The following is a 26,003-nucleotide window of genomic DNA, read 5'->3' as shown; positions in this document are numbered from 1 at the left end:
CACACAGGAACTTAAAATGCTTCAGGAGACTCTCACTGTGTGTCTGTGTGCCTAACACTATAACCTTCACTATACTTCATGAAAAAATACTGTGACTATGTACCAGAAGCTTTTAAGTGATTTGACTAACCCAGTTACCAATAAGAAACAGGAGCTCCTGGTCCAGGTGGTGGCAGCCCTGGCTGAGCACACACATCACCATGCCCAAAGGCCTGGTTTCAAGCACCTGGCCTCACTTGCAGGGGTGAGGAAGCATGGTAAGTGGTGAAGCAGTGCTGTAGGTGTCTCTTTGCCTTTCTCCCTTCCCTCTCAATTTCTCTGTCTCGATCCAATAAATAAATCAGTATAAAATAAACAAGCTATTAAAAAAATAACCAAGGGATCCCACCCAGAGTTGTTTTCTCCCCCCCCTCCCTTTTAATTTTGTCTCTGTTAATAATGAATATATTGAAGTTCTCCAACAAATTTCAAAATTCCAGATGTTACTCCTTTTAAACTTAAGAATTAGTCAGCCTTTGGTTAGTGTAAGGCAATGTAAGTCATGGAAGTGGTATCAGGACCAGACTGTGGCACACCCAGTTGAGCACACAAGTTACAAAGAACAAGGATTCCAGTTTAAATTCTTGGCCCCACCTGCAAGGGGGAAGCTTCACAAGCATTGAAGCCATGCTACAAGCCCCCCCCCCCCCGTGTGTGTGTGTGTGTGTGTGTGTGTGTGTGTATCCCCTTAGCCTCTCAAATTTCACTCTATCTTTCTAAAATATATTAAAATAAAATCTTAAAAAGGAGGTATCGATATACTCCTTTTCTCTTCCTATGATGTATTTCTGAAATACAAGGAAGTCAGCAGAAAATCACAAGATTTTAATAAAGTTCCAAGACAAAGGTCATGTGAATGGAAGTTAAGAGATGGGAGAACTGCTGGATGGAGATGGCTTTCCTACTGAACCTTCAGACAGTGCAGGCTCCTCTCCTTAGAGTTTACTTGGTGAAAGAAGATCTTAGAAGAAGGGGCGATGTATAGTCACAGTACATCCTTGGGAAGCAAGAGGTGTGTCTAAGCCCCTTTCAAAATGAGCTCAGAGAAGAAAACATCAGAACTTAAACTTGTAAAGTAGGCTGTGTCTACATGAGGTGCACGTAACACCTTTGTAAGTGATGAGCTGAGAAGTCGGAGTTTCAGAGTTAAGACTACAGCTCCCTCACTCCAGTTTTTGGTGACCTTGGACATGCCACATCAGCCCTGCATGTTGCATGAGTCACCCATAAAACAGAAAAAAATAAAGAAAGAAAAATAACCACAATAGTCAGGACTCGTTGGTGCAGTGACCGACAGACATTAACTATTCTGCAAGTGCCAAGTTAACACAATGAGTGTTTAAATCCAGGTGCTGAGATAAAGCAAAATTGCACCCAGTTCAAGCCTAACTTTGTGATAGAAAGTTTTCACACCCACTACTTCCGGGGTACCTAATGCTAATGTGTTCTTCCATTTTACCTAGTAAACATTTTCCAGAGGGTTCAGGAAGCATTTGTTCTGCTGTCTTATACAGGTGAACAGCTATACCAGCACCCTACTTACCATGCCACCAATACAGTGGCACCATGCCACACAGATGCCCAGGCTGGCAGTTTTGTACTTGAACTCTTCAAATGACTAATGTGATAAGATTTGCTTTTTCAGATAGCAGCTGCATTTTCTTCCGTTCACTTTGCTTCCTTTCGATTCAGCAATTTTCCTTTTTGCTCCAGATAAATTGCTGTTAATTTAAATGTACTGCAGATCCTGGCCATTTTATGGCTGATTGCTTCTGAGTAATAGGAGGAAAATGTGTGCATGTTTGAACGTAGATAAATCTAAATAGAGCGGAAGCCAATGGTAAAAAAAAAAGTACAGTGCTTCGCTGACCTTCAACGCCCACCCCCCAGCCCCCACTCCGTCCTCCCCTTGAAGAGGTCAATGAGAAGATTCCCAGTCAGCAAATAGCAGGGATTGAGTTTTGAGGCACATCTGGGCTTTTCTTCGCTGCTTTCCACTTTCCATCAGATTTCTCACTCTGCACCTGCTTTATAAACCCTGTTCTTATTTCATTCGGCTAGTGAAAGCAGTGGTGACAAAGTTCCTCTCAAGTTGTTTTCGATGAAGGAGCTGTTCTCAGTATAACTACCAGGCACCATCGGAATGCTGCAAATGCTTCAGAATGTCACATTGTCAAAATATCTATATTTCAGGCTCAGAAGCTAGACAGCTCGTTTGGCTGCTAAACCCACAAGATGTTCAGCCATTTGTTGTGGTCTAAAATTTTCCCCCCTCACTAGAAGAAAATAATCATCTATTGTTTTATATCATTTTATGGCCTCTTTCTTGGGTTTCTTGTAGTATAAGGAGGCAAAAGTGCCGAGACCTAGGAGTAAGTGCAGGCCCTGTTGAATTTTATTCTCAACTTTAAAAGTGCAGTGTGATGGATACACTTCCTTATAAAAGAGACAACTCTTGAAATTAAAATAGTTTTTTCAACATATGCTGAGTATGTTTATTCTGTCACCAGTCTTTTAGGATCAAGGCAGTGGACAGAATACTGACTTGTCTTCCCTGAGATAAAAGGCGGTGGAAGTGACAGTTTGCATAGGGACGCTGTGCGTTGCTCACCAACAAAGCGGGCTGACTTCCTTACAAGAGAAGATTTCACATGTGTTTCTATGGTGGCTTCACTCATTTATATTGTATGGGTGTGTGGAGCTTGAAGTAAGCTTCTTTGAGAAGGTCACATTATAAAAGGCAAAGAAGAAGGGTGAAGTCTGACACCTGACATTGACTTCAGTAGGGGCAAATGCATTTACAGCTCAAGTGAATGGCAATCCAAAAGAGCTTGCATCTAGCACAGCAGACACACCCCAGTTGTGGCCATGAAAATGTCAGGAGCATCATAGGGGAAGGTGATGGCAAGTGGAAGAGAAGGAAGAACAGCCTAGTTCTCACTATAAGAGCATTCTGGCAGGAGTCCCTATGCCACAAACCCATTGGAAATAAAGTTTGCAGTAGTAGTTTCACCTGCTTTTTTTTTGTTTTCTTTTTTCCATTAATGAAATGTCCTTCACAACTGAATGTTCAGGAGTGACAAAATAGTTCACTTGGATAATGTGCTCCTTTGCCATGCACACTGCCCAGCTTCAAGCCCAGCTCGCTCGCTCTCTCTTGCTCTCTTTCTCTTTCTCCCTCCCTCCCTCTCTCCTCTTTTCTCCCTCCCTTTCTACATCTCTGCCTCTATTTCTATCTAAAAAATAAAACTGAGTATTGACTGTTCAGAGAAACTAGTATATTGAATCAACAAATCTTTTTTGCTTGGGGGAATCTCTTATACTCATAACACCAAATTTCTCCTGTTTTTATTGGCAAGCTTGACATCCTAATATTAATCCTCTTGCCTCAGTGGGAAGGAATTTGAGACCCACCCTTTTAAAGCCTAAAAGAGTGACAAAGGTGTTTGGTTAGTTACATTGATGTGCTCATCCTACGTGCTGTGGTGCACTCTTAAACCAGTGCAGCTCATCTTTTGCCTGGAGGCTGGACTTTTTGAGAGAACTAGAAGACAGTTGTGAGGGAGAATTAATCAGCACTGCATGCTTCCTAAATTCTCAGTGCTTTGTGAGTGATCAAGTCCATAAAGGATGGTTGGCATCTGTACCGAGTTCATTTCCTGAGACTAGGAAAGGCAGTAAAGAGGAATGCCATGAAAAATTAAGCTCCTTAGACTCTTTCTGTGTCATTGTAAGTGATGGTACAGACGGGTGGTAGTAATTAAAGCTCTGGAGGCAGATGCCACCAGCACTTGGCAGACCAGACACCAGGTTGAGGAAGATCGAGAGTCTGGAGAGTTTGGTTTGGAAAGTGCCTTCCAAAACAGAACTGGAAAACATCTTGGGGGTTGCTCCTTGTGACTCTGATGAAGATTCACACAAAATCTTCATATGTTACACACTGAATTCTATGTAGCGGACCTCCCAAGTTCTTGTTGGGGGTTGATAGCAGGTGTCCTACCTGCATGGTGCCACAGCGAGGTGGCCACAGGACCACCTGGGTGAGTTCCTGGGTGGGAACCTGAGCTGCTGTACCCCGAACAACCTACCTCACTCTCTGGGCTTCGACTGTCTCACCAGCGAAGAGACACCATAATAGAAATAGTTCACAGGGCTATTGTGAAGTTGAAAGAGCTCATTTGGGCAGAAAGCTTAAAAGACAGCATGGCATCGAGTCAACTAGCTGCTATTTATTGTGCAGGCTATTTATTCTTCTTCTTCCAATCCAATTGGTAGGGCAGTGAAGTTTTAGAAGTCATGGAGCACCATTAAATTTACTTTTCAACCATCTATTATAGCTTCTACTAATGTTTCCAGGATTCAGTAATCTTGAGTATTCTATACTATGTTTTAGGTCTATTCTAGGCATCATCACTGGATACAATGTATACATATACTATATGTCATATCTTGTATATGTAACGCATACATACAGTCTACTACATTGTGCATATGTCTTATAGCTTATGACAGACATTACATCTTAGATACATAAGCATCATGTGATATGATACTTAAATTAGTAAATCAATCAATTTTTGAGTACCAGCATTTTTGAGAGAGAATCTCAACCTGTGTAGAGTCTGATACTTCACAAGTTAAAGGCAGCCAGTTGGCTTTTTATCTAGTTGGGTTGCTGAGTAATTAATGAGTTGTTTGGGGAAAATTTTTGATAAAGTTGAGTGAGGAAGGAGAACCAGAACTTGGGTAGGTATCTGTTGTTCGATTTTATTTTCCCCTATATGAAGCAGACTTGTGGCGGAGGAGAGGAGTTATCTTTATTATATACAGAGTTCTCCTCAAGTTCAGATGTCAATATCTGATGCAGATCTGGGTAGAACAATGTGCATAAAACCTCTACATTCCTTCCTGGTGTTTCATGTGCCATGCAAAATTGGGTTTAAGCTTAAAACTAAACTGTTCAATAATGAGATCCACATTTCCCCCAGTTTTCATTCTGTTATTATATAATATAATGTTTTATGTTTCAAAGTACATTCTATGTTGTTTCTTAATTTTGGTCTTTATTTATGATGTTCTTTTAAAAGTGATTGTATTTGTATGTTAATTTCCATTTTCTTTTTCTTTTGAGCATGACTTATGTTTTATTTTATGTTTCTTTTAGGTTTTGTTTTGTTTCATAAGATTCCACTGGATGGGTAGCTGAAATAAAGAAAAACAGAGAAAGGGGCGGTGGTGCTTGTTGGTTGATGCTGCGTGTGCCCTGCACTCTTGGGATTGGCCTTGGCTTCTCCTGGGAGGTGCCATTTTTCCCAGTTGTCTGGTAGATGTGGGTGGTGTTTGTAGGAGGTTCTGCAGGAAGCCTGCAGCTGTGGTGAGCTGGGGATGGGGAGCATGGAATGCAGAGGCAGTTCACAGGCAGGTAAGCAGAGACTCAAGAGAACATCTGAAGTCAATGCTTCCCTTTTTGTCCTCACGATTGTTCAAATACAAAATTGAAATGAAGTCCCGTTGGATTGTACTTCTCTTCTGCAAGACCTACTGTCGGACCATATTGGAAATGTATTAATTTGTATTGTTTCATTGTCTTAAAGGTGAACTGCAAGTTTTTTTTTTTTTTTTTCTAGTCTAAATTTAGGGACAGGTAACAGTGCACACTGAATAGTCTAATCTCCTCTTGCTAGTATTGTTTGTTTGTTTGTTTAATCAGTACTGAATTTACTGAGTTCCACTTTATCTATAAAGTGACTCAAAGAGTTAAGACCATATGCTTTGTTGCTGTGGTGTAATGAGAGGGTTTCTCCTCACTGGAGATATGAAGGTCCCAAGTCATATAATCAATATGAAGGATTACCTTTAATAGAATAAGATAACAAATAGGGGCTGTTTTATTGGGACTGTTGGGTTAGGGTAGACATAGTCAATTTCAGAATAACTGAAAGCTTGAAATGAATACATATGTCCCATATGGCCTTTTATTTGCCCTCTGTAGTACACCTGATCTTTAGAAGTTGGCTGAGTGAGAAGGCCACAGCATCTCATGCTGTTTCCATGACAGAACCACAGCTTTTACTGCTCTGAAAAGGCCTGCTAGCAGAATGGTTGGCCTGCTGTGAGCAGGAGACAATAGTCTAAGAAGGATAGTCCCCTAGAACATACTCCATTACTGCTGGGTTTTCATGGGCAAGGCAGCTCTCCCTGACCCCAGCAGCACTGAGGTGGCAGGTCGCTAATGAATATGTGCTTTATCATGTCCAGCTTCATTGCTGAGAGGGCAGCCTCGGAGTCTCAACCTTAGTCTTATATTGGACACCCTTCACTCACTTGACCATCGCCAGGCCTTTGTACACTTTGCCTTGTGTGCATCAGGCAGTGCTAAAGACAGGTCTGGCTGCCCCTGTCCTGCCCCACCTCCCACCTTCCTTTTTAGGGGAACTTCAGAGTCAGACCTGAACATTTCTCTTTGACAGCATAATCAGCTCTGACTGTTAAGGCATGCACATAGACGTCGGGAATGAATTGGCAACTCCATTTTTAAAAAAAAATATTTTGAAAATATTTTCCAATTTTGCAGTTCAGCTTTAAGGATTTATAGATTTTTTTTTTAATAGTCCAGCATATTTGGAAACACTGTTTTGAATCCTGTGTAACCAAGTCATTAATCTTAATAAACCAAGATCCATTTAGGCATCACTTGATATAAAAAGATTATCTGTGATGAATATTTTATACTGTGTCTTCTACATTAGCCACTAAATATGTTATTGCTTGATGCAGACATTTCACAAAGTCCTGTGGATTACAGCATTTAACTCGGCTTTTCCGTTCTGAAAAGTTTTCTTTCCAAAATCTTTGGATTGTGAGGGCAGCTGACCAGGAGCAAAGATGTATGAATAGTCTCTGAATTCCTACTTTCTTGCTTTGCAGTTGAATGGCAATTCCTATCACTGCTTAGTTTTTGATTTTTTTCCCAAAGGTGAGTTGCTGAGGCCAGCTAATTGCAGAAATCCTGAACCCTGAAAGAACATAGAAATTCAAAGTGAGACACAAGCAGAGTCTGTTGGTATATATCAAGGGTCCTTAAATATCAGCCAGTTGGTGTGATTTTAAGAGCTTTTATATTTTTCCAAAGAGCTACAAAGAGATGACTAATTGTTTACAGTTTGTTTTGTAAGTTTCCCAGACCCAAAAGGAAAAACAACAATAAATATTTGTACTCAACAACTAGGAGGACAGCAGGGTCATTTTTTGTTTGTTTGTTTGAAAGTGGAGAGATGTGGACAGATAAGGCGATTTCATATATCAAAGTGCAGTTGACATCTCCTAGGGAACCATGAAAACAGCAGTCATTTAGAAAATTGTTTCATATGGCCTTTGTGTTTGTTGCCTTTAATTTTTTTAATCCCTGAAGACCACAATCAGTTAGCATAGCTTCTCACTTCTATACTCTGCGTGTCCCCCTTTTCATCCTTTGTGCTTAATGTCTCCTATAAGACATCTTTTAGAGCTTTATAATGAAGCATACCACGTGCCTTTGCAGCATTATTAAAAGGGTAGGTGACATTTTTGCTAAAGTTGAGACTGACCCATTCAAGAGTGACCTGGCATTCAGATCCAGGAAGGTATCCCAAATGAACATCCACCCAGCCCCAGTCAACTCCTGCCTCCCAGGAATATGAGCCCAGGTTGCCAAATGTTCTCATTCTTTAAGAGAAACTTGAAACCTGGCTTTTTATGTGAAACAGTCCTATTTTTAAAAAGTTGGCTCAGTTATTTTTAAAACATTATGTAGGCCAACAAAACATGTCTGTGGACTGCCAGTTGGTTACTTTCCGCTTAAACAAGATCATTGTTCCTCTCTGGATCCCAGTCTCTTTTCTTTGGAGACTCACCACTGATTCCTCCCATTGATTCTAGCAACCTGGTAATCCTTAACACATCACTTACCTTTGGGGCTCTCTTCTGATGACCTGCAGCCAGGATCATGGCTCTTTAATCCTACCAACAGATGTTGTATCTGTGTTTTTCCTCCACTTGTGTCTAGAAAGTGGAATCTTTCCTCCTACTGTGGCTTACGTGATTAATTTTTCCCCAGGGGCCACAACCCCTGGCCCACTGGAGTGAGCCATACCTAGATGGAACTGTGCAAAGTTCATGGGTGTCATTTCATGGACTGCAGTGGCCACCGGTAAATGGAAAGCAGACATGTCATCTTTAGGAAGTATGGTTCAGGCGAGCCAGCTCCCACTGAGATCCTCCAATGCAACTGAGACAAAGTTAGCAACTCTACCATTGTCACATGACTCAGTCTGAAGCCAGTGAAGGTCCACTTCTTGACAGGAAAAACAAATTCAAACATACTTGGGGACAATGCATTCATGGATTTTTCACTCCTAGAGAGGACTGATTTATCTCTGATCCACTGAGTATTCTTTCCTAAGCTGAAAAGCCAAGATGAGAAAAATTATCCCAACCCCACCCTGGAACACAGAGCACAGAGGGAGTTTGCCTTTGGCCTCCAAACAATTCTGAGTTATACCCAGAAGTAGAATTTGAAGTTGCCTTCCTCAGATAGAGCAGAGTCCACGACTCTCCAACAGTAAGGAGAGTAAATAGCACCAAGATTACAAAACAAGAAACCCAGTTCATGTCCACATGTGAGAGAAAGCATAGTGGAGGTATCCTAGCTTTGCTGCTATTCTTTCTTTTCGCTCAAGTCCCTGCCCCACCCCCACCCTCCTTTCTGTCATTTAACATTCCCAACTGGCTCCGCAACAAAGCAGTTTGCTTTTATTTGCTTTTTGGCTGCTTTTGTTGAGCAGTTTATTTCCATTGTGAAATGAAATCAGAGAACTAAACAGGACCTAAACCGATTTGCTTTTACCATCATTGTGGGGATGGTTTTATACTCCCGGCCTGTTCTAGTGCTTTCTGTCTAGAGCTCTCCCCTTGGTCTTGATCACTGCAGTGGTAGCTCATTTCATCTTGTCCTGTATGAATTCAGAAGACTAATCCCTCTGAATAAGATGGGGAGCCACTAATGAGAAGTATTTTCATACCTCCAGGGGCATCATTGGGCTACTGCCTGTGCCTACAGCTTTTTTTTTTTTTTTTTTTTTCCATTGGCCACAGCCTTCCTGCCTGATCTTTGTGCATGGAGCCTCCTGGCTTGTGCCAATGAGCTGACCTGATTTTAAGGAAACCAGAACTGAAGTAGCCCATCTATTAAGCGTGTCGTGCTATACTCATGCACCTACAGATCTTGGAAATCATATTTATTCAAGGGCAACTGGGAAGGGTAAGGATGCCCCCAAATGGGGCATGAATGTAATTCTCTACGGGTATCTGCCAGTCCAGATGAAGCTAAAGGAACTCCTAGAAAGTTACATGGAAATAGCTGTTAGAATAGGTAGATGCCCATTCAGAGTCCATTTCCTGACTTTGGTCTTCAGGGAAATAGGAACCTCCTAGCCTTCAGATTTGGACCGTAAGATTCATTAAAATTAATCTAAAATTAATCTAGACTCATGTGCAGGAAAAACTTGGGGTGCTCACTTGTGAAACCCCAAAGCTGTGTCTGAAGACTTAGTTTTCCTGGGAAAGAATATGTGAGAAGCAAAGAAAGGAATAACAAATTCCCACCACCTTTATTTTAAGACAACTCATTTATGAATGGAACATAAACAAATATGTAAGAATATCAAGAGATTCTGTTTAAATGCATACATTATGCCACATCATCAGAAAAGTAAAACAAAATAATAACAGAGTCCAAGAAAGTTAAACTTTTGAGTGACACTTATTTCATGTTCAAGCTCATTTGCTGTAATCCACGGGCATCCTGTGAATCATTGTCATGCTTTTTTTTCTCCCCCATAATGTCCCAGGTTTTTGTCATTTTTCACATTTCCTGTAAATAATGGATAATCATCATTTATTTTCTTGTAGAATGTATTTTTAAAAATGTGGGTAGACCATAAATGTACTTGCTGACTTCATTCATTATTTTAACAAGCCAATAAAGTTTTTAACTCATCTCCATGTGTCTTGAATTCTCTGTAGCATTATACATACATACCCTCTCTTCCTCAGACATATCCCATTGCCTTGTGTGCTGCTGGTGGTTCTCAAAACAAATGTTAGAAGAAAAGTGTTAAGAATTAAGGGAAGCCCAAACCCACTAATGGTTCTGGAATAAATCTCTCCCCCCAAAAGAGATATGTAAAACTTCTATCAACATGAACTGTACACTTATTGGACACTGATTCTTGAATCGAATATGGTATCATAGGTGAAAAGGCAATCCAAGGGGGCTGGGTGGTAGTGCAGCTGGCTAAGTGTATATGACACAAATGCAAATGCGCAAGGGCCAGCTTAGGGATCCCAGCTTGAACTCCCAGCTCCCCACCTGCAGGGGGTCGCTTTGCAGGTGGTGAAGCAGGTCTGCAGGTGTCTATCTTTCTCTCCCCCCTCTGTCTTCCCGTCCGTCCTCTCTTGATTTCTCTGTCCTATCCAGCAACAATAGCTATCACAACAATAACAACTACAAGTGCAACAAAAATGGGGAAAATGGCCTCCAGGAGCAGTGGATTCATAGTGCAGGCACCAAGCCCCAGCAATAAACCTGTAGGGAAAAAAAAAAAGAAAAGAAAAGGTGATCCTTAAAAGCATAGCAACAACAACAACAACAACAACAAAGCTCAGAGAATTTAAGAACAAAATCTTCATTTTGGGGGGAAGTCCTCTGGTATTAAGAAAAAACAATCAAATGTGCAATGACTCAGTTTCAGGCAAGGGAAGAGGGTTTACTCAGTGCTCTGTCCCTCTGCGTATGTGATTTTGCCATCAAATGGATGTGATGATAGAGGATAAGTGCTTTATTAATTTATTTGTTTCACAAAATTATAAGATGTCAGGGATATAATTCTATACCCTCACATGGTGTGTATAATTCACCACAACCTCCAGCATGTTTCTGTCCACCCCACACTCCCAACCCCCACCTCTTTACCACTGTAGTTCTCAGGGAGTCCAAGAAACATTTTGGTTATTGACTTCTTTTTAAGTTAATTTGCTTTCTATTCCACATGAAAGTAAAACCATCTAGTATTTTTTCCTTCACTTCTTTACTTATTTCACTTAGTATAGTCACCCACCTTAGTTCCATTTTCTTTCAAATGATACAGTCTCGTGTTTTGTTTTTGTTTTTTTTTTTGTAATGTAGTAGTCCATTAAATATATATCCCTTAAGTTCTTTATTCAGTCACCTGTCTTTGGACATTATGTGGCTTCCATATTTGGGCTATTGTAAAAAAAAAATTGAAGATGTGCTCTGTAATGAGAGGAGGTCAGGGAGGAGACAGGTGAGCACTGAGATAAAATCACATTGCATCACAACTGTTCACATGGTGCTTACCCCCCATTTCCCTTGTGTCTCTTTCCATGTTTGGCCACATTATCTCTTCCTCATTTCTCCCTTTCAGGACAGACCTTAGATGTGTAGGAACTCACCTCTGATTCATTTGAAACTGCGTTTACCTGAGAAAGCTTTTGATCAAAGATTTAGAAAGCAGAAAAGTGTATCCCGCATAAATCTGATGTTGTTGTATCACACCAGTGTGGACCAGCATTGTGACATCCAGCCAATACACAAGTCTAGTCTTATAAGCTTGTTCGGTGCTTGTGGCTTGTGATCCTCCTTTTTACACACACACACACACACACACACACACACACACACACACATACACACACACATATATATTTAATTTGAGCTGAGGACAAAGTTTACCTGCTATTTAGAGCTTCTATAGTAATTTGAGTTGGTAGGTACTTGCCTTAGACTGTACAGATTTGAATCCCAGTTAATGTTATCAGCTAACTGACTTTGAGGAAGTTATTTTACCATTCCACTCCCTGGTTCCTCATTTGCAAAATTAGATGATGCTAATAGGAATCATACTTCCCCACTGGGCTCTTAAGATGTGAGTTGAACAAAATGGTACACACATCCTTTGCAAGATGTTTGACAAGTAGGGAGTTCTCAGTATTGCTGATAATAATGCTTTGAAGGACTTGAGTCTGCGCTACCAGAAGATCCATCAGTAAAATACCATGAATGACAGACTCATTTGTGTGGCACTAGTCATATGGCAATTGCATTGAGTGCAGATAATGGCATTCAAGTCAAAGGGAACATCACTCACTGGCACACACTGGATGTGGGCCTTCTGTGAAGACCACTTGGACTTTCCAAGGAGTCCCCTAGATTCTGCTTCTAGACCCCTCTCTGACAAAACAATTCTTATACATTGACTACCTCAGATTTTGTCTTGATAACATTAGATCCTATGATTTGAATCTGTATTGTGAGTTCAAATGATGCTGTGCCTTAAAATTTCTTTAAGAGATTTTGCACTGGTGGTCATATATCAGATATGGTCTGGCTCTTTAATTTTCATCTCATTAATTTAATATTTTTCATCATTTGAGTTTATAATGGCTTTTGAAATATCCATTTGAAAATATGTTAGAAATAAAAATATCGAATGACTTGACTGATAAATGGAAAGAAGATACTTGTTTCAAGTTGGAAACAAGTGTCACAGTTAATGAGTTATAAATAACTAGATTTTTTTGTTTCCTTAGGTATTTTCTCATAATAGCTCTTGGTAACAACTCTACTTAGTAACAACAATCAGGCTCATGGAATTGCTTTATGTTTAAAGTAATAAAAATATTTTGTCACCTGGTCATTTTCCTATTAGATCATTTTAAATAAGTCACATAAAATTTCTACTGGCATGCACTTGAAGGGACTTTTACTGTTGTGACCATTGATTCTAATGGATTTGAAAATGAAGTCTACCACAGGACCTAGTAGGTAGTCACAGTGAAAGGATTTTGGTTTCCACTATGAGCCCAGCATGATTTTATCTATCAAGGCACATATTATATAATAATTAATGATCCTTCTAGCAGCCCTATGAGCCAGTAACAATATTGCTGACTTTAAGGGTTACGAACCAGTGAAAATATGCTTAACACTTAAGGGTTAGGAGACTGAAGAACAGCGTGAAGCATGGACTTGCTCCAGGTTTTCTAGCTTTTGATTGTTATATACCAGGATTTGAATTTGAACCAGCAGGCTTGGGAACCAGTGCTTTGAAACAACTGTCATGTAATAGACCAGACACTTGAGTAGGGACAGGACTAGGATAAAGACTAGGGCCCCTCCAGGACTGTGAAGGTATCCTGTGATCACTCCTACTGGCACTACTGGTTGAGCAGAGATTACTGTTGCAGCAAAAGCAGGAAAGGAGGTTAATTTAAGACACTGGGGTATGCCACCTGTCCTAGTGTGACCTCGTTGTGTCTATGTGTGCCACTAGTGAAGCCTTTGCAGATTCTGACTTATAAATGTGTTGGGGATTGTGGTGGTAGTTGAGGGTAGTGAAATTGGCATGTGGTGTGCCATCTACATTTCATCTTCTCCACCCAAGATGTTTCATCAAGTGTGTATGCAATGCTTGTTAGCTAATGACAACAAAAGGCTTCCGCCATTGTAACTGAAGATGGAGTTGTTGTTTGGGATTGTTCCAAAGTGAAGTTTCTTTTCATTCTTGAAGGTGAGTACGTCCTGTTCTTTTGGAGGAGTGCTCACTGTCTGATGACTGATGTTGTGGAGATGTGGTGGGAAGTTATGTTTGTGGACATATTCTGTCACCTTTATCAAGGAGATCCAGGCATTGGAACAAGGTGGCAGAAAATGCCAGAAGCAAAATGGCGTCGGAGCAGTGCAGTCATGTAGACACTCTGTCCCTGAAGGTCTGCTCTGTAAGTCCGTGACTGAGATTGCTGAGGGAACATGCTAATTTTCCAGTCCTTTGGTCAAGCCCCATCTCACACACCACCAGACCCTGGAGCCCTATGTTTGTTGAATTAAACTCTAAGATCATAAACTAATGAACAGTAAGCTCCCTCTGACTTTCCTTCCTATATTCATTTATAAAATGCACTTAGAGCTGGCAAATAGTTCCTGGTGTGTTGTCCACTTTGATGGCAAAGCGGATCCAGATTTTGAGTCTGGCCCCCATGGCCCTGGAAGAAGCTTTGGTACATGGTATCTTTCCCTGTCTCTGACTCTTTATCCCTCTGGGAGATGTTTATGGGGTGCAGAAGGTGAGAAGTCCCTGTCTTTTTAACCCACTTTCTTCTTTCCTGATTATCTATTTTAAAAGTAACTATTTCCTCTTTGTTTTCCCGAGTTCTCTCTTCACTTAGCCTAAGTGCATATACAAATATGTTTTGTCCTTTAGAGAAAATTCACAGGTTGAATATTGTAAATTCGTTGGGTAGAATATGTGCATAGGAGAGTGTGTGTGTGTGTGTGTGTGTGTGTGTGTGTGTGTGTGTGTGTGTGTGAAAGAGAAAGAGAGAGAGAGTTGTTTTTGTTATAATCCTGGGGGAGATGGAAAGAGAGGCTGGCATGGGAAGAGCACAGTAATCCAAGGGTGTGTATGTACACACAGGCAGGCACTCACACACACACACACACACACACACACACACACACACACACACACACACACACGGGATAGGTATAACATACCTTCTATGCTCTGTTTGACTGAGCTTCTACTCCCAGTACACATGCCACTGATGTCATTGCCACTTCCTTAATGTTCACTGTGCTTTAATGCTTCTAGCTCCTTATAAAAACTTTCTGAATCGTCTCTTCTCTTTCTTTCTTTTTCTTTCTCTCTCTCTCTCTCTTTTTTTTTTTTTTGCTTTTTATTTTTACTTATAAATAAAAGAAAGTTTTTCTGTGAAGAAATGATTACAAATCCCCAAAGGTTCCATTATGAACTCCAAAATGTAAGGATTGAGTGGATTTCAAACTTGGCAAATGTCTAACTTGGCAAGTTAGAGATACCCTTATTTATGGCAGCTTGGAAACTTCCTTTTTTTTTTTTTTCCAGGGCTTGTAAATGATGCTGCTGACTTTTTGTCTTCCTTTTTTATTTTTCTGTGAATTATGAAATAACTACCCTGAAAGTTTCCTTTTAATATTAACCCTCTTCGCAGAGTGTGTGTGTGTGTCTGTGCATGCACAACGTGTTATAATGTTCTTTCTTTTCCTGGTCATGAAACACAATGGACATAATTCACTTGGGTAGTATATGTTGCTCCCTTTTTAAAAAAAAAAAAACCTTTCCATAAAATGACAGTCAGAAATATTAGGGATTAGAGTATTGAGAATGATGAACTTGTGGTCTTCCTTTTGGTCACAAAGGACTTCCCGCCCTCTTGAGGGTACAACAGCTCAAACTCAAGTGGCAGTTTAATAATTGAGATTCTTGACCAAGACCAATAACACAGAAAGTCTCAGTTTTAGAGGTCTGGACAGAATGCTTTAGGAGTTCTTTAGTCCATTTTATAGTAGGACATTATTAAAGTGGAGGGATTTCTGAGAACTCACATTTTTCTGATTCTTCCTCCTTTTCCTTACTCAGTTTTTCTTCACTTATGCCACATTCCTTTTTTATATTAATGATTTACAAGGTTATAAGATAATAGAGGAACAGTTCTACACCACTCCCACCACCAAAGTTCCGTGACTTCCACTTTCCTCAACAGGAATCACCATAGTTTTCCCCAGGTTGTAAATGGTTGAATATATATAATAAAATTATAAAATATTATTTATCTATAGCTATATATATATTCTATTTCAAGTTTAAGTGTTTCACTTCTCTATATTCCACATGAGTTAAGTCATCCTGTAGTTGTCCCTCATTAAGCATAATTACCTCCAATTCCATTCACTTTGTCCTCAAGGACACAACACAGTCTTTTTAAACTGCTGATAGTAAGTACTTCATTGAGTCTATGTCCTCTGATGATGATGATGACTCCTACTCCGATTCCAACTTGTCTTCTTCCTGCTCATCCTTCTTTGTATTTATAAGACTCAAATGAGTGCTTTTTATTCCATTGTTAAAGGCTTCCACCCAACTCTAAATATTCCTCAATTTTTCCCCCTGATATTTTAAACTCTTAATCAGGAAAAAGAAAACATGTCCAGTCCCTTAAAGCCCAGTTATTTTAAATGCTTTTTGTGATTTTTCTTTGGACTCATGTAACCATGCTCAAGTTGGAAGCCTTCAATTATAGGCAGAGTAGATAGGATTTTGCCAAATATAGGCAGTGGTACTTTTTGAATATAGAATGTGTCCTCTGAAAACAGATGCCAGAGTGAGATTAAGGCTGCAAGGATTTCAATCAGGAGAAACTCCTGTGTGAGAGAAAAGGGTAAAGGAGCCAGAGAAGGGCCAGGGAATGTCAGAATGCACTGCAATTAGGACTTGACCTTGTTGAAGGAGAGAAGGAAAGGGAAGAACAAGAAAATTAGACTGCTATTCACTCTGAGGAAGTGTAGGCAAGGCTCTCCGTGGCCATCTTTGAACTAAAGGCAGTTGTCAGCCTTGCATCCCATGATGGGTCTGCCTCAGTACTCCCGACACAGTTACTGGCACCAGGGTCTCCATGGGGAGCATGAATTTATGGGGAAAGAGATGGATTATAAAGCTGAGATGGATTTCAGGGTGTAGCTGGGGGCCTTCTTGCTCAGTTATGCTCCCTAAAGTTGGTCTTCAAGTACTCTCATACAACAGAAATTATGTTATGTGACTTTCACATAACAATGTACTAGATGAACTTCTCTGAAAAACATACTGGCCCATGAGATAGTGCAATCTATGTGCCAGACTGGTGGCTAGGTTCCAGTGCTTAAGAGAACCTAGCTCCTTAAGTGACCTACTACCAGCTACATTGATTTAAAGGCCTTTTAAAAATATTATCTTTATTTATTGGATAGAAACAGAAATTGAGAAGGAAGGGGGTGATAAAGAGGGAGAGAGAGAGAGAGAGAGAGAGACACCTGCAGCAGTGCCTCACCACTTGCAAAGCTTTCCCCCTGGCAGGTGGAAACGGAGCCTTAAACCCAGCCCTTCGCACATTGTAACGTGCACTCAAGCAGGTGCGCTACCACCTGGCCCCTTTAAAAGACTTAAAATAGCCATTCTTAAAAAAAAAAAGCACAGAATACTGAGGCCAGGCAGCTCAACATTCTGAAATGTTTAGAATGCTGCTTTTGAGCTACAGCCATCTTTTTTATTTATGGCAGCACAAAACAACCCCTGAAATGAAGACCTGTCTTTGTTTTTCTCACCTACACACTAAAACCACAAGCGATTCTGTTCCATCCCATGTTGTGTTCCCCATCAAGCAAATTTCCTATCATGGCAGCTCTTGGGATTGATTCATATTTGTTCAGAAAAGTGTTTATGGAAGGGCACATCGGTCTCTCGCCAGCATGAGGACAGAGCTGGGAAGGAACAGAGACGTGTCCTCCTCTTACACAATCTTTCACCCCGGCTCCTTTAGCAGCCCTCCAACTGAATTGTTCTCAAGGAAAAAGATTCTTTATTCCGAGTCCTCAATGGGTATTAAGTGCTTTCTATGTGCTGGGCCACAAGTTTCAACTTGAATGACTACAGAGACCAGATGGGTCATGTGAAGGAGTTGGCTGCTGGCCGACTGACCAGGAGTCAGGGCAGAGTTTCCCCCAACCCTGGCCATTGTTGCTGTGCAGGAGACAGGCTCAGGGTGGCTGTATTTTCTGCTTTTTCAAGACAATGGAAGATCTAGAGGTTTTGTGTGTGAAACTTCCAAATTTTCAAACCTTGGCAAAGCCCCTGACATTTTTGAACATCTCTGCAAGCCAAGCACAACATGATTTCAAGCCAAAGTTTGCCTGTTGTGACCCTTGTGCTGGATAATGTATTCACCACTGCTTTTAAGATACGCCCCTCCACAAGAGCTTTGAGCTGATCCTGGTCTGTGCTCTGACTTCCTGGAAATGGACACTGTAATGAGGATGCATGTAGAAGTGATTTATTACTGGGGATGCTCCAGGGCAGCCATGTTGGGTGGTGAGATGGGGAGCAAAGCAGTACAGGGAGTATGTGTGTGTGGCGGGGGGTGGGGGGGGGGAAGGCTTAACAGGGAAATGCTTTCAAGCAAAGCCTGGAGGAGGAGGAGAACTGGAGTGTAAACTGCCCCAAGAGATTTCAGAGTTGAGCTTTCACAGTCCATCGTCTGCCAGTCATTGAGTGAAGGATGCAACAGGCAAAAATGAGTTCCAGAAACTCGAAAGCAATGGTCCCAAGGAGACAAAATGCTCGTTGTATAGTGTAGGTTGAGTATACAAATGCAGTGACAGTGAGCCCAAGGGACCAGCATGAGCCAAATTTGGGACTTTCCTAAGTTCACAGGTAATGAGAACCACAGATTCAGTCAGTTTTGAACCCTGAACTTCTATGTCCATTTCAGTACTTTGCTGACATTCTTTCTGGCAGCTTCTTAGTAAGATCAGTGGGTGGAATTCAGATAATACTAGACTGTATTTACTTGACTCCAATATGTTGGCCCCAGTTTTCTAGCTCATCTTTGGCTTTAGGATTGCAGGGGGCCGGTACTGTGTGACGTTAGTGAAGAAAGCAGGGTTGGGTCTGTGGGAACTACACATCCTTGGATAGGCCTCTGAGAGCTTGAGCTGCTCCCAGCTCTGAGTCCTCCTCACTAAGTTCAGTGATTTCGTATCTAAGGTGTGGATAGTGTTTGGTGCTACCCTGTACCTCAGTACTGAGTTCTGGACCCACAAGATATGGCTGTCCTCATGCTGATGAGGTAAACTGTGAGGAAAGAAACAGTCCAGTGACTGAGACATTTTGCACATTTCTGCTCCAAAGTAGGTTATTTCCTTTGGAGAATTGAAAACGATTCATGTATTTAATTTCAAGCTACCCTCTCTAAACTCTAGCCAGCGCCCCCCCCCTCCCACCACTGAAGGAAATCCATTAGAGACCCAGAGAAGGGAGAAGGGTAGAGCAGAAGAAGCAGCACCATCTACTAACCAGATATCTCTAGAGTTGAAAGGTCTCAGACGCAAAAGCAATATCAGCATTTTAAAAAAAGAAATGTACTGTATCTGCCATGTAACATTTTCCTTGTGTCTTCTGCTGTGATCAACACATTGCTCAGACTTTTAGGTTAGGTAGGAAGAGTTCCCATACCCTCACCTCTTACAGTCCTGAAATTCTTTTTTTTTTTTTAATATTTATTTTATTTATTTATTCCCTTTTGTTGCCCTTGTTGTTCTATTGTTGTAGTTATTATTGTTGTTGTCGTTGTTGGATAGGACAGAGAGAAATGGAGAGGGGAGGGGAAGACAGAGAGGAGGAGAGAAAGATAGACACCTGCAGACCTGCTTCACCGCCTGTGAAGCGACTCCCCTGCAGGCGGGGAGCCGGGGTTCGAACCGGGATCCTTATGCCGGTCCTTGTGCTTTGCGCCACCTGCGCTTAACCCGCTGCGCTACAGCCCGACTCCCACAGTCCTGAAATTCTATAGCTTACTCCCAGATAGCTCTCAAAACTCTCATCACTTCCACCTTGTTTCAGGCCCTGTGGATGTTATTGCCCATTCTTTCCAAGTGCCCAGCATCTGAGTCCAACATTTTCTTCTTCACGGATAGACTTGAGCTAGTCAGCCTCACAGAGCTCACATACCTCTGGAGACTCACTTAGCTAAGTCAATCAAGGTCAAGTCCCTCTCAAAGAATGTTCTCTTCCCCCTCTTATCTTTTTCAAGCCATGCCTACCCCATTGGCTACCTCTGCTCCTCTTTCTCCAAGATGCTCTTTCCACCTTCTTTGATGCCCCCTGTCTCCCACCATCTTCCATGTTCCACCTATCAAGAGTTTCAATCACTTACTGATTGGGTACCCCTGGACTTGACATTAAACTCACAAAGTCTAAAATTTCTTAGCAAAAAAAAAAAGGAGGCAAATAGCCACCATTTGGGGTGACTGGGAGAACTGCAGCAGGAGAGTATAACAAGACAGTATGTAATGTGTTCTGTGTCTGACTGTTCTCATCTTAGAATAATAATTGTGATTGAATTTAGGGTCTGCCTTAAAGGTGACAGGACTTCATCTCAAGATCCTTGATTACTTGGTGTTTCTTCTTCTGCAGACACCTATCATGGCAAGATGGGAAATTGGTCCCATGTGCTGACCACTACTGTAAATCATTAACCTCTCAATAACCTTAACTGAAAAAAGCCAAAAAATAAAAGCCAATAGTTACATCTACAAATATTCGTTTATCTAGATAAGATCAACTTCAGGTTTAGAACTGGTCATATCTTCTTTGGAGGCAACTACTGCACCCGCGTTGCTTGTGAATAGTCTTTAAGTGAGAGTTTGTAGCTTAAAGGAATGCATGTAGCATAGGTGCCAAACAAATATAGGTCCAAATACCTGTTTGTTTGTTTGTTTTTAGTTTATCTTTCTAAGACTCTAATTGTGCTCTATCTTGTAAACAAGAGATAATATTTTTAATACAGAGATTAATTAACAGTGTATATATCTGGCACATGGTAGATTCACAATATAGTTATTGTCTGTTACAGTTTTCATTACTCCTTCATCCATTTAGTAAAATTAAGTAAATCTCTGGGCGTCAATGTGAAAGAGATATAAGATATAAGGCCTTTAATCATGCTGACACTTAGAAGAGATCCACTGTCTGTGGAATGAATGAACAAGTGAGCAGATCTAAATTCTATTAGAAGTTCTGTTTAGGATGCCACAAGATTTTGAGAAATGCTTTTATTTTATTTTATTGTATTTTTGTTATTACTGGGACCTTTTTTAGATAGGGAGACTGAGATATATAGAAAGGTAGGACAGCACCAAAGTTTCCTTCAGTGCAGTGGGGACCCAGCTTGAACCTGGATCACACCCTTGACAAAGGAAATGCATTATTCATTATATTGCTGACCTTTGGCAAGTGACTTGATACAACTTTCTTCCTGCAAGATGAACAATGTTGTCAGCCTTTAAAGAAAGATATTGTTTTCTTTTCCTATTACTAAAATTGCTTAAGGAATATTAATTGCATTGTCATTCACTTCAGTGGCCTGCAAAATCACTCACTCACATTCTTAACGCTGGTCCTTACACTTTGCGCCACATGCGCTTAACCGCTGTGCTACCGCATGACTCCCAACTCATTTATATTATATGGAGATTCATATCAATGTCACACATGGCCTCTGATCAAAGGTGATCTCTCAAATATTTTAGGTGCCAGGTAGGTTCTTGTATTGGTGAGAGAGTCCCCTGGAGAGCGTGTATTTTGGTGTAGCCCATGTTTTCCGTTATATTTTCTTTTACTGCTCTGAGTGCTGAGGCCACAAGTCAATATCTTGCTCTTCATGTACCTTCTGCTCCAGCCGCTGCATGGAAATCCAGGTATATTACTTCTGAATCACCTGCTTTTAAAAGAGGAGAGAACTAAACTAAGGAAATAGCTCAGCCTATCAACACATACCCAAGGCCTGAGTCTGTAGGTTCAATCCCTGGCCTTGCCTTATCTCAGAACTGAGAAGTACTCTAGTTCTCTCCCTCCTTCCATCCTTCCCTCTAAGTCTCTCATATAATTAATAAGTAAATCTTTAAATAATGTTGAAAAGGTAAGAGAGAAGCCAAATTGTACATCAATTTTTCTGCACTTTAGATGCTGACAAACACTACATTTTTCAAAGAACACTGAGCAGATCACACAGAACTGGTCTCTTGACCCAGTTGGGTCAGTGGTCTTGCTAATTTGTGACCCGTGGAGTGGAAGTTCATGACCTTGACCTTAAGAGGTATTTTTTTCCTGTGTCTGATTTCAAGCTATTTCTTGTTTGTTTGTTTTTCCCTGACCCCCCCCCCCCCCCTTAGAAGTTGCTAACAGTTAGTACTTGTCTTCCTCCTGGGTCAAATGATTCTTAAGACTTCATCCCTGTGTTTTTAGGTGAGCCAAGTTAAGTCTTAACAGTTTTTCTTTTCTCTTTTCTTTTCTTTTCTTTCCCCTTCCTTCCTTCCTTCCTTCCTTCCTTCCTTCCTTCCTTCTTTCCTTCCTTCCTTCCTTCCTTCTTTCTTTCTTTTTTTTACGCCCAAGAGCCCAAACAAATTTTATTTTCAAAAACAACTTTATTGGCGCTGGGTGGTAGTGCAGCAGGTTAAACGCAAGGATTGGTCTAAAGATTCCCCCAGCTCCCCACCCATAGGGGGGTTGCTTCACAAGAGGTGAAGCAGATCTATAGGGGTCTTTCTCTCCTCCTCTCGATTTGTCTCTGTCCTATCCAACAATAACAACCACAACAAGGGCAACGAAATGGGAAAAATAGCCACCAGGAGCAGTGGATTCGTAGTGCTGGCACTGAGCCCCAGTTATAACTCTGGAGGCAAAATAAAAAACTTTATTTATGATATATGTTTAAAAAAAAACACCTCCCACCCTCTGGAAATGAGCTAAATAAATAAATAAAATCTACCTCCCATCTCCCTTTTTCCACTTCCTCCCATTCCCTCCAAATAAGAGGGAAAAATAAAAAGCAAAGAAAAAAACCTGAAAAACAAAACAAACAAACAAAAAAAACCCAAAAAACAAGGTAGTGAATTTCTGGGGGGGATTTACAGTGGAGCCAGAACAGAAAGATCTTCCACTACAGAAACCTACAAAGAAAAGACTCAAAACAGAAAAGGAAGCAGAATAGATCACCAGGCAATCTTTTCTAATCCCATCTCCAAATCTTTGAATAATTTTTGTTGTTTTGTTTTCTGAAATTTCAGGAAAGGCTCCACACACTATCATTTGCCTCTCATCATTTCTGCTTTTGAGGGGAAACCCAAGACCTTAGCCAATTTCTTGTGGATTATTCTGCTTTTAAATCTCTCTTTCTGACTTTTCCATCTCAATTTTTCAGTTTCAGAGTTGCATTAACTCTCAACCTTAGGTGTGATATTAATTTCTCTCAGAGGGACATGAGCTTAATAGATTTCTTTAATTAACATCTTATAAAATTGGGGCTGTCATGCTTTATGGAAGACTGATACAAATGTCTGCAATTACATTTTTGGCAACACATCTTGGGAATAGTCTCAAAATGTTTGTTTTAACCCCTTCCTAAAATGTTCTGATTTATGGGCAGGTCTCTTTTTGTATACCTCTAAAAGGCCCAGTTGTCATGGAAACCCAGGACATCATTTGTCAAAGAGCTGTAACTTCATTCTATGTTGAAGCTAAAAATTTCTCTCTTAGGATTTATTTTTATGACGAGGAAATTTTGCATTTCCATAGATCTGCTGCACTTTAATTCTGTTTACTGGAGATTCAGAATCCAGGCAAAGATTTTTCCTAAATCTCCCACCTTCTACCCCACCCATTCAAACAAATGAATTTTTTCATTCAATCCAAAAAAGAACTCACATGGACTCATTAGTATTAGAAAAGAAAAAGTAGATCCCAACTTTCTAAGTCAATGTAATTTTTTATTTATTTAAAAATGTAATGGCTTTTACAATTTGTTCTGGCTAGTGAAGGTCAAAAAAAGAGAAAAAAGCATCTGTAAATTCCTCCTACAAGCTGGAGAAAAGAGATACCTATTTATATTATTTGCGTGATCTGTGGATTCAGGGATTGCAAGCATAGTGCTTGGTAGAGACATCAGATCAACATACAGATTAGTCAGGAGACTCATAGGGTCATTGTGGTCCTGTCCAAGTGGCACCAATTCTTTGTTTCTGTCTATGAAATGTGGACCATTCTACTAGATTAGGCTATTTTTCTCTTAACTTTAAAAGAAAAGCAGAAGATAGTATCTCTGTGCGACATTTCCCAATTTTAAAGTGTTGGTGGGTTGTGTATTGACCTTTTTTTTTTTTAACTATGTTATAATTAAACTATGTAAATCTGAGAACAAGTTACTTTTTTTTTCTCTCTCAGACATGATACCTGCCACCCAATAGTAGGAGAATGATGCTGTTTCCTTTAGGCTGAACAACTAAGTCAGTTTTGCTCTCCAGTCATTTTTGGGATCTGATTAACTAAATAATAACTTCTGATCACCTCATTGAACACAATACCCTACTCACTTGAGCTTGCATAGCTGTTGGCTCTGGAGATCATGACAGAGGATGTGGTGATAAGAGAGACAACTCAAAAAGCCCAAACGCGTGCCTTGTTACATTTCAAGACTGATGGTGGGGTCCATCCATCCCCAAGCCCAGGCCTGCTGGGGCTGTTCATGGGCTTGTGCTGCTCGTTCTGCCATTGATAGATGGGACAGTGTAATCCTTTTCACCAAGCTCCTTGGTTTTCTTTCATATTGGGAACTCCTGCGTGAGTGCTACCTTTCCACAGTAGATTGCATGAACTTAAAAATTTTTTTCCCTTACTTGATTGGAAAGTTCTCTTCCTTTTTTTTTTTTTTTCTTAACAAAGTTACTTTTTAATCTTTATTTATTGGATAGAGACAGCCAGAAGTTGAGAAGGGAGAGAGACACCTGTAGCACTGCTTTACTGCTCATTAAGCTCTCCCCCTGCAGGTGGGAACCAGGGACTTGAACCCCCGTTTTTGTGCTTTGTAACTTATATGTGCTCAAACAGGTGCACCACCACCCAGCCCCAAGATTTCTGTTCCTCATCATTCAATGCAGGGGGATAGTAATTCTTGGGATCATGCAAATATATAAATTGGGCATGGACTTCTAGAACCAGGTGATTTCAAGGGGCAACCATGTTTAAGAAGAACCAAAATTGTATAAGATTAAACTTGTGCTTTTAGTGATTTACATAAAAGTAGAGGAATTATTACTCCTGTAAATAGGAAAGTGATTATCCACTCCATTTCTTACCCTTGAACGTATCCATATGTGTGTATGTGTGTATATATATGTATATATACACATATATATTTGTGTGTAAATGTATATATGTATGTTCTTACATATATACAGGCTCCCACCTAGGGAAACCCTTTCCCTAGTTTTATTACTAAGAAATGACTTACATATGTAATGTATACATTTAAAGCATATAGTATGGTAGTTCCTACTGACATTTATTTTCTCATAAAGATACAATAAAAAGTAAAGCAAAATAAAGAGACATTTTCTCTTTGTGGTGAGACCTCCTAAAACTTACTCTCCTAAGAACTTTCCTGTCTGTCATACAACAAGGGTTTGGGTTAGGTACATTCATCACATCACACACTGCATTCCTTGCACTTTCATATCTATCTCAGACTTGGCACCATTTGAGCCCTTTCCTCTAATTTCTCTTCCATCCACCTTCTGTCTCTGGTAACCACAAGTAGTCTGATCTCTTTTCCATGAGGTCTGGTTTTTTTTTTTTTTCCCCCCTTTGGTTTTGTTTTGTTTTAGATTCCATTTACAAGTGAGATCATACAGTTACAGAGTTTTTGTCTTTTCTGTCTGACTTACTTCACCTAGCATAATGCCCTCAAGGTTTTCCCATGTTGTTGTATGGTAGCGTGCACACACACACACACACACACACACACACACACTGTACTCATCCAAATCATGGACGCTTAGAATGTTTCACTGTCTGATTATTATAAATAATACTGCTATTAACACAAGTGTTTTTGAGGACTTTACCTGTCCGTATTGCCCACCTCCAGATCAATTAAATAAGGGTTTATGGAGACTTAGACCAGGGTCTTCCCTTGCCAGGCGATGCCAGTAGACAGAGAGGGTAGGGTCTGAAGGAAAAGCCTGGGTGCAACTAGCTCATTATAGTTACCATGGACATGTCTTTTTTTATTTATCTTTATTATTTATTTATTTATTGGATATAGACTGTCAGAAATTGAGAGGGAAGGGAGAAATAGAGAAGGAAGGAGACAGGAAACTTTGCCATACACAAAGCGTCTTCCCAGCAAGTAGGGGCTGGGGCTTAAACCTGGGTCCTTGCACATTGTAACATGTGCACTCAACCAGGTGCACCACCACCTGGCCCCCATGGCCACTTCGGTCTATG

General features: G+C 40.5%; 1 protein-coding gene across 4 annotated transcripts in view; it reads left to right on the top strand.

The window, feature by feature from the left end:
• Positions 1-26,003, top strand: part of NTRK2 (neurotrophic receptor tyrosine kinase 2) — a 442,841-nt gene that overhangs the window by 173,142 nt on the left and 243,696 nt on the right. Inside the window, exons 13-14 of one of the 4 annotated variants that reach the window (XR_009551996.1) lie at positions 5,204-7,521; positions 7,560-10,075. The exons of the other annotated variants lie outside the window; for them this stretch is intronic. The gene's annotated coding sequence lies outside the window, so the exon portion shown is untranslated. Of the gene's footprint in view, positions 1-5,203; positions 7,522-7,559; positions 10,076-26,003 lie in introns of those variants that run through there. 4 annotated transcript variants of the gene reach the window in all.

This window comes from Erinaceus europaeus, chromosome 10 (assembly GCF_950295315.1).
Source record: "Erinaceus europaeus chromosome 10, mEriEur2.1, whole genome shotgun sequence".
NCBI lineage: Eukaryota > Metazoa > Chordata > Mammalia > Eulipotyphla > Erinaceidae > Erinaceus > Erinaceus europaeus.
This window is presented reverse-complemented; position numbering and strand designations above follow the sequence as displayed.